At 36.3% G+C, this 19,574-nt stretch overlaps 1 non-coding gene across 1 annotated transcript; it reads right to left on the reverse strand.

Moving 5' to 3' along the window:
- Nucleotides 1-18,514: 18,514 nt before the first annotated feature.
- On the reverse strand, nt 18,515-18,621 carry LOC141721882 (small nucleolar RNA R71). Its single transcript, XR_012574925.1, has one exon. It is a non-coding gene; the product is annotated as a small nucleolar RNA R71 (small nucleolar RNA).
- Between the last annotated feature and the right edge of the window lie 953 nt (nt 18,622-19,574).

Consider the following 19,574-nt stretch of genomic DNA (forward strand, 5'->3'; position numbering starts at 1 on the left):
TATGAAATCATCAAGTACACAACATATGCACAACAATCTCCCCCAATTTATGTCTACTGGAATTGTAGCCATAAATTAAGAGATACTTGATGATAACAAAATATCCTAAATATACAGCTTTAAAGATAAGCAGATACTACTGAAAGTGCTTTAAGTAATCAAAATGTACAAGGTTTGGCTCACAGTCATTTTCAAGATGCTCATCTAGCCTGAGCAGATTTTTCTAGTTTCTTGAAGGTCTGGATCTTCTTCCAAGCTTTCTGTTGTTTTCATCAATCTGATTTTGGAGCTTCCTGTGGAATTCCAGTTCATCAGATTCTCAGAGATCTAGCTTTTCTTGCATTTCCAAGAGAGTCTCATTGCTAGAGATGCTCAATTGGTCTTCTAATCTGAAGAATCTTCTCACACCCTTGTCATCTATAAACTCCATCAGCCAGTAGGGCCTTAGATGCACTCTTCTCCCTGTGTATGGAATGATTAGAGTCTTTGGGAGTGCATCTTTAGCTCTAATACTCCTTAGTTCTTCAATCTTCTTCAATACTAGTCTTCTTGCAGTTACATTGAACCCAAAGTTCTTCTTGAAGGATGAATAAACTTTAATCAGTACAGCTTGGCTCTCTTGAAGAATCCTGTGAAGAGGCCATACAATCTCCTTTCCTCCTTTGTACTTGAACACTAACCTTTCAGGTAGGTTCCTGTATGCATCAATTCCCCTCACTTCATCCAGTTCATCCAGATAGAGGTTTAGATCTGAAAATGCTTTGATGTCACACAAGTACAAGTAGTCTCCCTTGTTGACTTTGGGTTGAGCTTTGACTACTGACTTGGATTTGAGTGGTGACAGCTTCACTTTCTTGATTGCCCTTGACTTTGTCCTTTTTGGCTTGCTAAGGATTGGTAAATTGAAGTTAGAAATTGGTATTTTATCCCATTCCATTGGCTCATCCTTGGGCACAATAGGTTTACCATGAATATTCCTGTAGGGATCCACCACCCTTATATCTTCAAATGCCACAGAGGGCTTTGATACTTGAGTTGTAGCTGGTGTGGGTACCTTAGGAAATTGATCTTCCAATTCTTTGTCAGCAATATCCAGTTTCCTTTTTGTTCTTCTAGCCAATTCTTTCTTCCTTGGGGATTTCTTCTGTTCTTCAATTTTCTTCTTTGATTCAGCAGCTTCAGATGGTTGTGAGGGAATTTGTTGAGATGAATTCACAGCCTGTAGCTTGGCCAAGATAGCAATCTGCTCTTTCTTTTGTTTAGACTTCTTTGCATCTAGAGCAGCTTGCTTCTTTTCCTGCTTCAATCTGGCTTTTTCTTCTCTCTTTGCTTGAGCAAATTATGGATGTCCAGCTACCACACAATTTCCTTTCCATTTCTGAATATCTTAGCAATTCTCCTTTTTGAAGCTGAATCAGTTGGATCTTTATAGAAGACAATTGATCTTGACAGAAGCTTCTTCTCATCAGGCTTGAGTGTCTCATAAACAGTGTCCAAGGGGTTCTTCAAAGATGATTTTGGATAATTTGCCCTTGGTTTAAGAATTATTTCAGCCTTTGGAGACTTGATGCAGGAAGATTATCCTCTTTCCAGATAATTCATGCTCATCTCATTCACACTGATTTGCTTGACTTGAGAGTGATGGATGGCTGACTTAAGTGGCTCCTTGACAAGTTCAAACTTTTTCTGTATCTCCTCATTAATCTTCTCCCAGTTGATCAAACTTAACTTTTCTTTCTCAGCAACTTTCAAATTTGTTGCTGCTGCTTGAATCAGATCTATACCATCTGCAACTGGTGGCTTGGAGACAGTAATTGAAGGTACAATTACTTTGCTGATTTGTACTTGAAGTTTCTCCCCCTCACTTGGTCCTTTCTCCCCCTTACTTGATTCTCTCTCCCCCTTTTTGTTATCATCAAGTTGAGGAGTTAGGCCTTGTGCTTTAGCCAGTTGCATGAGAAGATTTGTCTGAGTCTGTTGATTTTGAAGAAGGATAGCCACTGAATTCTCAATAACTTGAACTCTATCTTCCAGCTTGGCCAGCTTCTTTTCAAAATCCGATTCTCTCCTCAATCTTAGTAATAGATCTTGCTTGGTACCATATGGCATGACTGAATCCAGCTTCTCAGAATTGTAGGTCTTCAAGTCAGCTATATCCCTTTTTAGTTCATCCACACTCAGATTCTGTCTTAATTGCTAGATCTTCATGAGATGTAAATTGTCTAGGTGAGCTTGAAGAATAGCCTTGGTACCAGCATCTGAAGTTTCCTGAAGGGCCTTTTGAATAGCCATCACTTGCTTAACCAAAGATACACCAAATTGTCCTGGTGTAGATTCCTTTGTCCATGCCCATTTGCGTAAATTTAAAACAGAACTTGGGCCTTCATCTCCCCCTAAGTTCATGCTTCCATCCAAAGAAATAGAGTCATCATCATTAGAATTTACTCTCACCAGCTTGAGAAGGCATCCTATTGACAGCAGCTTTATCTCTTTGAAGAGATTATGAGGTGTGTACTAAGTTCAAAGCCTGTTCTGCCTCCACATTACCCTAAGTAGCCAATAATTGATAGCTGACACGGGATGAGTAAAAGTGTCAGCATCCAAGGAAATGTTATCAATTACAGCTTTGTAATATTGCTGAAATTGTCTTTCCTTTTCAGCATCATCCACAATAATTGACTCACTAGCAATGGTTGGATCCACCCTTATTTCTCCTGTACCTGCCGTTCTCTTATAATCTCTCTTTTGTTGTATCAGGGTCTCACCCTGGCTCCCCACCCTCACACCCTCACCTTCACCTACTAAGGTGGGACTCCTCTCACTCACTTTTGCCAATCCTGAATAAATGGATTGCTGATTTTCACTCTTTTCCTCTCCTTTTGCCTGGGAGCAGCCCAACCTCTCACTCAATACACTCTCCTCTCTCAGTCCTAAGAGTGACTGTACAACCACTAAATCTTCTGCACTTGAAATAGTTGAAGTTTGAAGTTGTGCAGAGATACTCGACGGATAAGTGATATCCGTCGAGTGAGTGGTAAAGCTATCCGACGGATAACTGCTGTTAAGCTTATCCGTCGGGATACAATCACTACTCGACGGATGAGCAATATCCATCGAGAGAGTAGAAATGAATGAGGTGGGAAGAGAAATTATTGTTGACTCTGTGTTGATTGAAGTTATTTGAGGCACAGATGTCACAATGGTATCTGAAAGAATTGGCAAGTGAGCCAACAAATCATCTAAAAGATGATGCTCACTTGCACTAAATTTTGGCTTCCCCAACAGAGTTAAAGAAGGGGAATCATGAATTGAAGTGTTTATCATATCCACTTCCAGAGAGTTTGTTGGTGAGTATGGTGTTTCAGAGGCTTCTATTATAAGAGATTTTGGCTGTGACTCCACATTTATTGGAGCCACATCAATCTGAATTTGAGAAAGTGCAGGGACTATGTCTTTAGCACCAGTTTGCACTGTGTGTGTGCCCTGTGCATCCCCAGTTGTTTTGGATTTCTTCTTTCTTGTGTAAGTTTGGGGTGAGCTTGTGTCCCTAACCCTTTTGGCATGTACTCTTGGCTGAGAGCTATGTTCAATAACTGCATCCTTTTGGGAGGATGTAGCTAGAAGTGAGCTTTTATCCTTTTTAAGCACTGCAGTTTGTTGGGAAACTGCAGTGTGGCTAGGCTGGGATTCACTCAACTCTCCAACCTTATTCTTGGGGTTTCTTTGATGTTCACCCATTCCCTCACCTAACTTACCCTCCTTCACACTCCCCTCTTTGGCTTTGGTGGATTTTTCAACTGGTACCTTTTGAGAGATACCAGAGGGGGTTTTCTTTTATTTCGATTTAGAAATTGCAGTAGTTTTGGCAGCTTTGGTAGGCAATTGTTTGGTCATTGTTACAGGTGCCATAGCTACTCCTGAACTCAAAGAAATAGAGGAGGTTGGAATAGTTGTAGGGATGGATGAACTTACCTCACTTACCTGAGGTGTCTGCATTACAGGAAAATAGAACATTGGCACATCCCTGTGATGGTTGGCTCTGTTCAAATCTGTAATGAGTCTTCTCTCTTGAACCCAACAAGCCAGTTTGTTGTTTGGGTTCTCAAGTACAATTTCTTGACATTATGGTTAGCCAATAACATGAAAAATCTAGCATAATACACATTCTTTCCTCTTTTAGCTAACTCACCTAGTTTAAAACCTAACTCAATCAAGACAAGGTCACTGAAATTGTAAAATTTACCTGTGACTAGCATGTATAGCATGTTAAGCATGGAAATGTTTACAGAATCAAAATTACTGACTTTTCCAGAGAAAACCTTAGTACCTACATCACACATGAAACTCCACTCCTTCCTAAGACCCATTCTTCTAATATCACTCAGTTTAGAAGTAGGAAGTGCATAATGCATGGAATTAAGCATATTGATAATATCAGCGTCAGTGTGTGGTGAAGTCACATTATTATCAGGAATTTTGAAACATGCTTTTATCACATCACTATTGATACAGAATTCATTACCTTTGATGGTTAGAGTGATGGTCTTGTCAGTAGAGTTGTAGATTGCAGTGGTCCACATCTCTTCAACAACTTCACAAAAGATTGTGGGTGATTCCAGCATGACGTAATTTAGCTTGTAGTTCTTCACAAAGTCCATCATCTTGTGATAATCCTCTGATTGCTGAATACCCTTATTGACCAATACAATGAAGTTGTTCTTCTCATAAATGAACCCAGTTCGAGACATAATTTTTACTACAGGTGCCATTGTTAGAGAAAGAAAGCTTGAAGAGAAAGAGAAAGAGAATATTTGCTTGAGAGAGAATGAAATAAGAGCAGTTGAATTTGAGAATGATAAAAGAAAATAATTGGAATGAAATAAGCTTTTATACTATCTCAAAAATAACTGACAAAAATAATAAAGAAAAGTAAATTAACCAATAAAAATTGCCTAAAATAGCCATTTAAAAATAAACTGTAAAAATTCCACCCATTATCTGTCATGTAATGCTTACAAACTGTAAGTATACTCGATGGATAATGTTCAGGGAATTAACGGCTGAGATTTAGACAATTCGACGGATGAGGATAAACTGATATCCGTCGAGTCATAAAGTATTCCAGAAAAGTAATTGACTTTTATTAGCAAGTAGGGTATCGACGGATGACTAAACTCGATGGATAAGGGTCATCCGTCGATATGCAAATTTTTACTTAGCCAAAATCTCATCCAAGACTTAAAATTCAACTAAATTTCTGGCTATATTACAACTTGCAAAATAACTCAGATAAATTTAAACGTAATTAAGCATACCTAACTCACTTACCAACCTTGAAAAGGTGGATTCATCTAGTGGCTTGGTAAATATATCTTCAAGTTGCTTCTCACTTGGAACAAAATATAATTCCACAGTACCATTCATCACATGTTCCCTTATGAAATGGTACTTGATGTCTATGTGCTTTGTCCTTGAATGTTGCACTGGATTTTCAGTGATGGCAATTGCACTTGTGTTATCACAAAAAATAGGAATCCTCTCAACTTGCAAACCATAGTCTAGCAATTGATTTTTCATCCATAAAATTTGTGCACAGCAATTGCCAGCAGCAATATATTCAGCTTCAGCTGTAGAAGTAGAAACTGAATTTTGCTATTTACTGAACCAGGACACAAGCTTGTTTCTTAGAACTTGACAGGTTCCTGTTGTGCTCTTTCTGTCAATTCTACAACCTGCATAATCTGCATCTGAATAACCAGTTAGATCAAAACCAGAATCTCTAGGGTACCAAATGCCAAGTTTTGGTGTTCCCTTGAGATATCTGAAAATTCTCTTAATAGCTATCAAGTGAGATTCTCTAGGATCAGCCTGAAATCTAGCACACAAACATGTAGCAAACATTATATCTGGCCTACTAGCTGTTAAGTACAGAAGAGAGCCAACCATGCCTCTATAACTTGAAATGTCCACAGACTTTTCAGTAGTGTTTAATTCAAGCTTAGTTGCAGTGGCCATTGGAGTTTTTGCAGATGTGCAATCCATTAGATCAAACTTCTTTAAAAGATCAAAAATATATTTAGTTTGACCAATGAATATTTCATCACTAACTTGCTTAACTTATAAACCAAGAAAGTAAGTTAGTTCTCCCATCATACTCATTTCATACTTACTTTGCATCAATTTGGCAAACTTTTTACAAAGTTTCTCATCTGCAGTGCCAAAAATAATATCATCTACATAAATTTGAACAAGTATGCTAGAGCCATTAACATTTCTGAAAAATAAAGTTTTATCTACAGTACCTCTTGTGAAGTGATTTTCCAAAAGGAACTTTGATAAAGTGTCATACCAGGCTCTAGGTGCTTGCTTCAGTCCATAAAGTGCTTTCAGAAGATAATAGACATATACTGGAAAATTTGGATCCTCAAAACTAGGAGGTTGACTGACATATACTTCTTCCTCCAAATCTTCATTCAGAAAGGCACTTTTGACATCCATTTGATAGACCTTGAAATTGGCATGGGCTGTATAGGCTAAGAAGATTCTGATGGCTTCAAGTCTTGCAACATGAGCAAAAGTTTCATTAAAATCTATTCCTTCTTGCTGAAAATAACCCTTAGCAACCAATCTAGCTTTATTCCTGATTACTATGCCATTTTCATCCATCTTGTTTCTGAATACCCACTTGGTGTCTATTTGATTCTTTCCTTTAGGCTTGGGTACCAGCTTCCATACTTTATTCCTTTAAAATTGGTTTAGCTCCTCCTGCATAGCTAAAATCCAATCAGGATCTAACAAAGCTTCTTCTACCTTCTTTGGTTCTTCCTTTGATAGAAAGCTGTTGTATAGACATTCTTCCTGAGTTGCTCTTCTTGTTTGAACTCTAGAAGACACATCACCAATGATAAGCTCAAAGGGGTGATCTTTTGTCTATTTCCTCTGTTGAGGTAGATTAGCTCTAGATGAAGAGGCCTCATGATTGTCTTGATGTGTGATTGAGTTTTGATTGCTAGAAACTCCCCCTGAGTTTATGGATCTTTGATTTGAGAAGGGAGAATTTTCTGTAGGTGATCTGTCTTGACCTCCTGCTCATTTTGATAACCCGACGAATGGTGAATTTTGATTATCGACGGATGAGGCAGGTTGTCTTTCGACGGATAACACATATTACCTTCCGACGGATGAAGCATTATGCAGCTCGACGGATGTTGAGTTTTGTGCTTCATTGGTGGTAGATTTGCCTGCATTATCCTTAGATACTGTTTCTTGATCACTCTCATCATCACTTTCATCACTAACCATCTCAACATTGTCGAATTTGAGGCTCTCATGGTGATCTCCATCTTCCAGTCCTTCAATCTTTTTATCATCAAACACAACATGTATAGATTCCACAACAATGTTGGTTCTTAGATTGTAGACTCTATATGCTTTAGTAGCATGCAGTATTTACAGCTTCAGCCCAGAAATATGTTGGAAGTTTAGATTCTTCAAGCATTGTCCTTGCAGCTTCAATAAGTGATATGTTTTTCCTTTCCACTACTCCATTCTGTTGTGGAGTCCTTGCTGCTGAAAACTCATGCAAGATCCCATTTTCTTCACAAAATCCTCCCATGATATAGATCTTAAACTCAGTTCCATTGTCACTCCTGATTCTTCTAACTTTGAAATCAGGATGATTGTTAACTTGCTTTATGTGATTGATGATGATTTCACTAGCCTCATCTTTAGACTTTAGGAAATATGTCCAAGAGAACTTTGAGAAATCATCTACAATTATTAGGAAAAATCTTTTCCTTGATATTGACAATACATTGACTGGTCCAAACAAATCCATGTGAAGCAGTTGCAAAGGCTCTTCAATTGCTGAATCAAGTTTCTTCCTGAATGATGCTTTAATCTGCTTCCCCTTTTGGCAGGCATCACACAGTCCATCCTTTGTAAACTCCACTAGAGGAATGCCTCTTACTAGTTCCTTCTTTACCAGCTCATTCATGGTCTTGAAGTTTAAATGGGATAGCTCCTTGTGCCATAGCCAACTTTCATCTTGACTTGCTTTACTGAGAAGACAAGTTACAGATTCAGCTTTAGTTGAGTTGAAATCAGCTAGGTACACATTTCCTCTTCTCACACCAGTGAGAACCACTTTGTTGCTTTGATTATTAGTCACAACACAGGCTTCTTTGTTGAAGGTTACTGAATTTCCTTTGTCACAAAGCTGGCTGATACTCAACAGATTGTGTTTAAGACCATCCACTAAGGCAACCTCCTCTATGATGACATTGCCCTTTGAAATCAAGCCATATCCCACAGTATAACCCTTGTTGTCATCTCCAAAAGTAATACTTGGGCCAGCTCTCTCCTTAAACTCAGTGAGCAGGGTAGAATCACCAGTCATGTGTCTTGAACAACCACTATCCAAGTACCAAATATTCCTTCTGTTTCCCTGCACACATCAAAATCAAATCAAGTTGATTTTGGTACCCAAGTTTCCTTGGGTCCTGCCTTGTTAGCTTTCTTCTTCTGTTTCTTAGGTCTTAACTTATTTGACTTGGGAATTTCAGATTCTTCCTTAGTCATTTGGGTTGGACCTTTGAAACCATTTAATGCAACAGAATTATCATGCATATTATGGCTACCAGGAAATGGCATGCTTGGTGTAAACATGTTATTCCAGTAGGGCATGCTAAATGGCATTTGAGGCATACTGTATGCAGCATAATATGGATTAGGTGCAAATGGCATATTAGCAAACTGTGCATTCATGTTCTGTGTAGGCATAGCATTAACAGGCATGGAAGGCATTACATTCATGTGAGGAAATTAAGACTGAACAGACAAATGATTTACACTACCACACTTGACACAGATTTTTCTAGGAGCATATTTAGCAGGTGTGTAGTTATTGTGTTTGTTAATCCCAACTTTACCAATCCTATTGTTTTTCCTTTTAGTCTCTGTTTTTACCTCAATTTTCTCAAGTCTGTCACTCAACTGTTTGACAGTCATGTGACCAACATTAGCCTTTCTCCCTTTCTTAACTTGGCTTGACTCTCCTGAAACAAAGTTCTTGGAAACAGACCCATACTTCTTATTTAGCTTGATTAGTTTGGCTTTTCTAATGGGCTTGCTCACAGCCGACGGATGAGGATTTTCATCTTTCGACGGATAACACTTTTTGTTATCCGACGGATAGTCCTCATCATCCATCGAGTCTACATCTGTCAGCAAACCATCTACCAAATTGGGTTCTAGTTTCTCTTTATTCTTTTTCCAGGCTTCATCACAAAAAGACTCAATTCCTTGAACTTTGGTGATTTGAGCATGGACATCCTTGGATATTTTCCATGCTTTAATCACCTTTTGTTCACGCTTGAGCTGCTTCTTTAAAATTTCTTCCTTTTTCAAGGACTCGGTTAATTCCTCCTTAGCAATCTTACACTCAATTCTTAATTTCTCAAAATCAATAAACTGAGACTCAAGCACATTATTCCTCTCACTTAAAAACAAGTTGTTTTCTTTGATTTTAGCATTTTCTTTAGTAAGAGACTTAAGTGTAACACGCAAATGATATAATTCTGTAGACATGTCATTTATGGCATCATTACACTCAGCTTTAGATAAATGTGCAAGGTTTGTGGTAATTACCTGACTACTTGAGGAACTAGTCTCTATTTCATCAGACTTGGCCATTAGGGCTAGATTGACATAGCTGACATCCTCATCTTCATCCAAACCATCTGCTGCCCAGTCATTCTCTTGTGTAATAAAAGCCCTTTCCTTTTGTTTGAGTAGATCAAAGTATTTTTGCTTATAATCCACAGACTCAAACCTTTTCTTACTGGAATCTGACTTTCTACACTCATTTGCAAAATGCCCTGCCAAGCCACATTTGAAACATTTGAATTTTGACTTATCCACCATGTTTCTATTTGGCTTGGCTGCTCCAAAGTTCTTTTTGAACTTGAGCTTAGCAAATCTCCTGGAAAGAAATGCTAGGTGCTCATCAATGTCCTCCATGTCATCTTGGCTCAATGAATTTTCACTTTCTGCTGCAAGCCCCTTACCCTTGTTCTCACAAACCTTAGAAGTTGACTCAACAGCTTCCATCTTCACTTCCTTCTCCTTTTCCAAATCAGCAACTAGTGCAATGGATCCTCCTTTCTTCTTTCCTCTCTCCATCCTTTCATCCTGCTCTATCTCAAGCTCACAGGTCTTCAGGATGCAATACAGTCTCTCCAAAGTAAACTCTTTATAATCTTGTGAGTTTCTCAATGAGACTGTCATTGGTTTCCAATCCTTTGGAAGAGATCTAAGGAATTTCAGATTAGAGTCTTTAGTCTGATAGACTCTTCCATGCAACTTAAGAGCATTGTAATATCCGGGATATATCGTGTAATTATTTTTGCTAATAAATAATTATTATATGTGTTCAGTATCTATTCTGTAAATTATTTGTTAAGTGTTAAAGATGTTTGGATGTTTAAAAATAATATTAATTGAGTATTTTAATTTTTATATGTCCAAAATAAAATATAGGTAATTGTCATATCTTCCTAATTATTTTTATGCTGATTTATGATTTTATAGGAAATATATGGATTTTATAAAATCTTTTTTCGAGTATTTAAAAATCTATTTTATAAAATCGGGAACCAACCGACGTCATCCGTTTTTACGTTTTTAGAACTCGAAACTCTTCCGAAAACTCCTTCCTAACCTAATTGCAATATTCCGAGCATTCTCCATGTTTTGACTTTTTCGATCCGGCGTACGGTTTGTCCTGTGCGGGTCCCGGCGCAATATTTTCGATACATTATTCGTTACGGTAAATCAATAAAACTCGCATTTTTGATAAACGGGAGCTTTTTATTAAACTATCACAATTATCACTTCGTAATACGTGTAACCAGGCGCTGAGACCAAGACCGCAGTACAAATTGTACTGATTTGGATAATTATCTCGAAAACCGGTACCGTTTGGATCAGTTTTTATAAATAAACGTACCGTTTTATATCCGGAATGATCCAACGGGATACTAATTTCCCGTAATTATAAATAGCCTCTACCGTATTTTATTTGGTACCAGAAATCAATTGCAAACAGTATTTACAGAGTTTTTACAGAGAAAATACTATAATTATAAACTGTTCTTCGTAATCAAACACAAATTCGGAGGCGTTACCGATATCGGGTTAAGGCGTGCATATACTCAAATCGAAGCCTGAAAAATTTCCTATCTGATTCAGCCATCAATTTCAACCCAGAATCAAAGGTTATTTTCTTATAAACTACTTTATATTCGAATTATTAAGAATTAAAAGTGTGAATTTTTGTTCGAGTTATTGTTTGGATGATTTGATGCTTTCATGTTGTAGATCTTTTCTTCCTGATCATTTTGGTATGTCATATGATCGATTTAGAGTTCAATAACATGTTCAAATTAGGGTTTGATTCTCGAATTGTATAATTAGGGTTTATATTCGTTTGAATGTTCTTGATTAAAATTGGGGGTTTCTTAAATAGGGATTAACAGATGTTGAGAGATAGTGGGTTTTGTTCCCCTTGAAATTTGCAATCTATTCATATATACCTTGCTAATCGACGTTGCTTGTAGTGCCCGTGGTTGTGATTTGAAAGTTCGCCGGAGTTCTTCGTTTCTAGGCACAAATCCGGCTAAATAAGAGTTTGTTTGCTTGATTTATTTGCTGGAATAAGTTCCTGGCAATTACACACACATTTCCCTGAGCTTTTGAATCATTCTGAGCTTTATGGTGTGTTTCTGGCGAGCTTGCGCGGCGGCGGGTCGCCGTTAATGGCTTCCCGGCCGTCCTCCGCGCGAGGTTGAGGAAGGAGGGTGGTCGAATTGCATTTCGACCCCCCTAGTTTGGAAAATTTGCAAATTATGCACTTCTGTTTTAAAAACCTACAAAAACCTGATTTCTGTTTTCAAAATTTATAAAAAATGATATTTCTGGTTATAGTTTATTTTCAAAAATTATTTTAAATATTTTAAAATCAATATTTTAATTGTGAAAATTATTTTTAATTTAAAAAATAAATCTAAATTACTTAATTAATTAACTTTAATTAATAATAATTATTCTATTGATCAATTAATTTAAATATTAATTGATTAATTAGTTTAATTATTTATTAATTGATTTTAATTGATTATTTAATTGGATTTAATTATTTATAAATGATTTAAAAATTCCGAAAAATAGTTTCGAGCTTTAAAATATTATTCTAAATTATTTTCAAGGCTCGATAATTATTATAAAATTGTTTCGAAGCCAGAATTGGCCAACCGAACCTTGTTTATTACTCTAAAATTGATCCAACGACCCGTTTTAATTCCGAAAAATGTTTTAAAAATCATTTTAATTACCTGAAAGCCTGTTTATGACCCGAGACTTCTTTATAAATGATATATCATTGATTATGTGACGTGCTATGTGTTATATGTGACTTGTTGGTTGACTATCGGTCTATATATTCGGTGATTACTTGTTTATAGCATAACTTTCGATCCGTTAATCGGATTTGGGTGAAACGAAGGGTAGATGGAAGTGTATATCGAATAGAATCGTATGAGTTAAATATTGATAGATATTTATAATACCTAGAAGAGTAAGCAAGGCATAAGAAAGGGAAGCAGGTGATCAGAAAATAGAATTGAAATGTAGAAAATACAGCAAGTAATCAGAGGATAGAAGCGAGGCATAAGAAAAGCAGACGAGTGATTGTTGAATGGAGTCATTAGACAAGTACAAGTGAAGTTGAAATCGATTATGATAAGGCAAGTACTTCTAAATTTTTTTTTTCGAGATATAAAGTAAATATTTTTAAATTCTCTTGTGACATACTGTTAATACCCAAAATAGCTCTGTTTTATACTGTAAATACTTTGAATCCTTCAGCCTTGAACCTGAGCCACATCATTTTATCTTTGAGCCGTAAGCCTTATTCTTTGTAAACCATTTCTTGTTGATTTTCCAGATACTAAACCACACAAACACGATACTACTCCACAAATATATATCCATCATATACCAAACACTGGAATAAAATTGTTTACATATACAGATACTTTTATACTCAACCATACTTTGTGATATCAGAGTACTAAAACCTTATAAAAACACTATTCATCTAATACTCGATTATCCTACCGGCTGGAGGCCACTTCTTTTATATACTTTGACATAGCCTTTCGGTAACTATGAAATTTTTACCATGCTCTTATACAAATGTTTTATTGTTATTGATTATAATCTGGTTTTATTGAGTTCTATTGTTATCATATTGAACTGCTTTAGAATTGGATAGTTTTCTTTGTGTAGACCAGATTCGTGGTCAGACTATATCAATGGTCAAGTTAGGCCAATGTGTGCCTTGGATCCAGTAGTTAGAGAAGTGATGTGTGCTTTGCTCGGGGTTAGTGCGTGACTGATCAGCAGCCTAACCTTGGTTTTAAAAACTTAGAATGAATATCCAATTCTATTGGTTGCTTAACAAGAAACTTGATTCCTTTGAATCACCTCATTTATTATTGTTTAACCTCAGTTATTGATAATATGACTTGCTGAGCTAGTTAGCTCACTCTTGCGAATCTTTTTATGTAATCTACAGTTAAGAAGGATAAGGTTGATAGCGAGGTTTCCCAATTCAATGTTCGAGCTAGGATTCCAGATTATGATTGATCGAGCTAACAGGAGCTTATTGCAGTAGTGAGATAGTAAGGTTGTAAGAATAATTTCATATGAGTTGTAAATTAAATTAGTTGGGATTTGGTACATTGTAATAAAAGTTAAGGTTGTGGCTTGTTTTCATACTTTAACCTGTTGCGATCCGTGGTTATGTAAAGCAGGGTCATTGCAAATAATATTTTATATACAGGTTTATATATTGAGTATGTGTTGTGGACCCCAAACTTATGACCCGGGTTTGGAGGGCGCCACAAGCATTTAGTAGTTTTTGGAATCTACTAAAAATGTCAGTGAGTGACTCACTTTCCTCATTGTGAAAATGCTCATATAGCTGAATCAAGAGCTGCATTTTATTTTCTCTAACTTGCTCAGTGCCATCACAGATTATCTGTATAGTATCCCAGACTTCCTTGGTAGTTTTGCAGTTTATAATGTTGTCAAACATATCTGCATCAACTCCATTAAACAGAATGTTCATGGCCTTTTTATCCTTCCTGACTTGTTCAATGTCAGGATCAGACCATTCATGCCTTGGTTTGGGAACAGATGACTCGTTTCCTGTTACAGCTCTCATTGGAACATGAGGACCTCTTTCTATGCAGTCCACATAGGCCTCATCTTGAGAAAGCATATGAAGATGCATCTTTACCTTCCAATGATGGTAATTATCTTTATCTAGAAAAGGAATCTTGACTCCAACGTCTTTCTTGTTCATCTTGCTGAATTGTTTTGATCTTTAAACTCTTTGTAGATTAAGAGTTTGCTCTGATACCAATTGTTAGTCCCTTAACAATATGGCAAGAATTACAGAAGGGGGGTTGAATGGAATTCTTGAACCTTTTTCTTGAAATAAAAATGTTTAACTCGAATATAGATATAAATGTTTTGATTAGCACAATGCGGAATAGAAACTTAATTGAATCAAAACATAGGTAATTAAAAAAACAAGAGTATTTAAAAACTTTCTAGTGGATTTAAACAATTCCACCAGAGATATATATTATATATCGAGAGGACTCTGTGTGCAAGAATGCTCACAGCTGCTTACAAATCGAACTGCTGAGAATACTGGGAAATGCTAAGGATTTTGCTTACAAAGATTTCTCTGTTTTTGTTTCTCAACACTTATCTTTCTATTTGCTACGTTCTTGGTTTATATATTACCAAGATTACAAAGTCAAAAAGACTGAATAAATATAAAAACTATCAGACTTAAGCTTTGCTGCTTTTCGTCCTCTATTACCAAGTTAATGGGCTTCCACAGTAGATTTGTATACATCTCGACGGCTGTGCTCAGCTTTCACTGTTCAACTGCTGTTTGAATTATTTACATGATCATCCGTTGGATTCTATGAACATCCATTGGATATATGATCATCCGTCGACTTTCTGAACATTCGTTGATGACTCCATTGATCATCCGTCGACTGCTATACTGAACATCCGTTGATAGTAATTTGATCATCCGTCGATGGCTTTGTTAATTATCCGTCGTTAGCTATTTTGGCACTTGACTTCATTTCACTTATGCAGAATTACAAGACATCATTTATATACAATTAATCAGCCTATTTTGCATATCTAGTTAAAGTCAACATGATATATAGGCAACTACAGAATCTATACAAAGATGTATACAGAACTGTGCAAGACTTATTATTACATAAGCTACTCACTCGATGGATAATTAGTTAACATCCGTCGGGACTATAATGAGTTATTCGTCGGGACTATAATTCTTATCCGTCGAGTGCTACATTATTTTACTAAGTAAAATCCACTTATATGTTTTGTTTATGAAATCATCAAGTACACAACATATGCACAACAAAAATTACTAACCTGAGTTATGATTTGATGATATAATTGGATTGTACTCTTCAAGAGCTTCAGATTGACTACAAACATCAATGGTTTTGCTTTCTAGATCACCTCAAAATCATGCTTTTATTCTCAAGAACACATTAATCCTAACCCTAGATATTTTATGGATTTTTGTTATTTTTTCTCATTTTTATATAATTAAATAATAATTAAAATCTAAATTTATACTTATAAAAATAATATCCCAAAATTATTTAGGGCCTAATTATATCATTTAATAAAAATAATTAGCCCAAAATTAAAAATTAACGGGGAATAATTTATAATCCAATAAATATAAAATTTATGTCAAAATTACGAATAATCCAAATATGCAAAAACATTGAATACTTAATAGTCGCACAATTTTATAAAAATAAAAATACAATTTTGTGAGCTTTAATGTCCCGGTAGGGGCCCTGAAAAAATCATTTTTCACGAAACGAAATATTTTCTAAATTAACTATATATTTAGAAAATCAATATGGTATATGCCATATTATGCAAAATATGGCCAATTACTATATACGAAATATCATCTATTAAAACGAAACCTGGATAGTATAACTTTTAATATAAATCCATTTAACACGTAATAAAATACCCGAAAAATATCCTAAACCACACAGAACGTATAAAACACATAACAGATAACCTTTTATGATCAATCATAATTTATAATATCATAAATCACATAATACTCATTTAAAATAACAAAAAATAGTCGTAAATTCTCGGTTGTTACATTTACTCTATCATCAATCTTTCTCGAAAGCAACTCTCCCAGCTTTTTCTTTAAATTCTTCTCATATTCAGATTTATCTAACAACTGATAGATAGCATCCCTTAAGTGCCTGATCTGAGTTCTTTCCATCATCAGCTCATCCAATGCTACATGACATGGTCTTAAACCATAAGGATTTATAGTGATATGTGTATGTGATAAGTGGAATTTATGTCAACTTAGAATGCTTCGTAAAGGCTCGAATTGGTGTTTTGTACTCAAGATATTTGTATTTTTGATGTATTTTCGTAGTGTTTTGCATTTCAGGGCATATTCAAAAGAAGAAATGGATATTGCATGTTTTATACTTAAACGAGTGTTATAATGGAACCTCGGTCAATTGCACACAAGAAACCAGCACGAGAAGGTCAAGAAAGCAGAAAAATCCAATTTTTCCAGAAGCTCAAGGCGGCCAGCTATTCTTGGGAGCGGTCGCACCAATTTGACAGAAAGCAAGGGAGGCCGCACTGGATTTGAGGGCGGACGCGCCAGGTTGTTTTTTAGAATCCTCATTTGACTTGAATTTGAAGAGTTTGAAGCCCAGGTCGTCCAGAAGCCTATATATATATAAAGACGTTTTCTAAGGATAGAATAGCAATGAAATAGCAATAAGAAGACCTAATAGCATAATACAATGAAGGAGAAGAAGATCTTATTTTTACTTGTGATTCTTTGCTTAAGTTGCAATCTTTGATGCTTGTTTTCTTTGTTGTTGAACCTAATACTCTTGTTAACGTAATTTGTTATTATTATTCATTTATTTCAGACCTAGTTTATCTTAGTTATTTACCATGCTTTCATTGAAACCCATGGTGACGATAAGTTCGGTTATGAATTAATCGTTATCGTGGGGTTCTAACGGATTTACTTATGGATTTCTATAGTTAATTATTTTAATACCTAAGTGTGTGGTGATTGTATGATATCCTAGTATTGGTTGTGCATATTCGTCTTATGTGTGTCACGAACATATAAGATAGTTTGTTAATCTCTTTTGAAGCAATAATGAATATAGAGATTTAGAACTTGCCATGCTAGCATAGGTTCATGTATTTATTATGCATGATTCTTAGGTAATTTTAACCATCTTACTTGCCCTATGTAATCACGATAGATAAGTTGTTCATTAAACCTTTATGTTGTCAAATTCTATAGACATATAGGGTCTCAATATAATTGGTGTCTATTCAGCTTCTATCTCTTCTGTGGATGTCTGGTAGTAGGGTATTCGTACAACCAAAGTTGGCGTTTACTAGTTTCGTGTTATCTGATTAGTTGTCATCATCATTGCATGTTAAGGTTAAGAAAAATGACTTTGAATGAAGTATTTAATGAAGTTAGAATCCCATATTTGTCTCATATAGTTAATTCAATCACTTTTATTCTTAGTTAATTACATGTTAGTTTAATCTTAGCTATAAACATCTCAATTTGTTATTGTCTTAGCATTGAGCGATAGCCATACCATTGTTGCATATGTGCATAATCTGATGTTAACTAAAAAGAGTCTCTGTGGTACAAATCTAATTTATATCTTATACTACTTGTAAACGCGTATACTTGCGTATTATTTTAGCACGTGTTTTCCCCCTAACATGTTTTTGGGGCCGCTGCCGGGGACTCGGTGTTTAATTTAGTTTATATGCTTGACATCAGTGGTCGTTAAAGTTCACTGACTCAGATATTTTACTTGTTTACTTTGTTTGTGTTCCAGGTACTCTAAAGAGCGTTTATGCAAACGCGTTCTCAATCTCGTAAGGAAATACTGGACGAAGTTGAAGAAGTTTTTGAAGAAGTCGAGAAAGTTGAAGAAGAAGCTATCATTAAAATAGGAGAACTAGTAGAAAATCTGAAAGCTTTGATGGACTACTCTCAACCGAAGATCAATGACATTTAGTCTAGCATTGTCAGACCAGCCATCGCGACTAATACTTTTGAAATCAAGTCCAGCACGATTCAGATGGTGCAGAACTCAATCCAGTTTGGGGGTTCTCCAACGGGAAGATCCCAACATGCACATTAGAGATTTCATCGAGATCTGCATTCGCTAAAGCTAAGTGTTGGTTGCATTCGCTACCACCAGGTTCTATCACTACTTGGGAGGATCTTGCTCAGAAGTTTCTCACTAAATTCTTCCCTATGGAAAAGACAGCTGCAATCAGGAACGCTCTTACTCAATTTGCGCAGCAATCGGGAGGGTCTTTATGTGAAGCTTGGGAGCGTTATAAGGAGATGCTTAGGAAGTGTCCTCATCATGGGATGCCTGACTGGATGATTATCAACTGCTTTTATAATGGTTTGGGAGCACAGTCTAGACCTATGCTCTATGCAGCATTAGGTGGAGCCTAATGGGCTAAGAGCTACGATGAAGCTTATGAGTTGATTGAACTGATGGCTGCGAATGAATACCAGAACCCAACTCAGAGACTACCTCAAGGGAAGGTAGCAGGTTTTCTGAAGGTGGATACAGCTACTGCTATAGCTGCTCAGCTTAAGGCTTTAACAATGAAGGTGGATTCTTTGGCTAATTATGGAGTTAATCAGATTACAAGTGTTTGTGAGCTTTGTGCAGGTGCACATGAAACTGAGCAGTGTGTTATTTCTAGTGAATTAGCTCAATTTGTAAGCAACTTTCAGAGGTTGCAGCAACCAGTTCCAGCCACTTATCATCCCCACAACCGCAATCATCCTAACTTCAGCTGGAGCAACAATCAGAATGTAGTGCAACAGCCCTATCAACAGTATGCAGCAAAACAATTCAACCCTCCCCTTTTTCAAAAACTGCAATATGCACCAAGACAATAACTCCAACTTCAACAACCACCGCATGGAAGTATAATTCAATCTAATGAAAAATCTAAATTGGAGGAGTTGAGGCTCATGTGCAAGAGCCAAGTGGTTTCTATCAAGACTCTGGAGAATCAAATTGGGCAGATTGCCAATGCTTTGTTGAATCGACAACCTGGTACACTCCCTAGTGACACAGAAGTTCCAGGAAAGAGGGAAGAAAAAGAGCAGGTTAAGGCAATTACATTAAGGTCTGGGAAGGTTGCGAATCCTGAAAATCTCAAGTTTCAGAATCTGAAATTTTGGCTGATGAAGATGTGCAGAAGGAAGCAGAAGTGGAATCAAGGAAGAAAATTGTGGAATACACTCCTCTTGAGGGTAATACAGGGGAGAAACAGGTCTATCCTCCACCCCTTTTTCCTAAGAG

Source organism: Apium graveolens, chromosome 4 (genome assembly GCF_009905375.1).
Source record: "Apium graveolens cultivar Ventura chromosome 4, ASM990537v1, whole genome shotgun sequence".
Taxonomy (NCBI): domain Eukaryota; kingdom Viridiplantae; phylum Streptophyta; class Magnoliopsida; order Apiales; family Apiaceae; genus Apium; species Apium graveolens.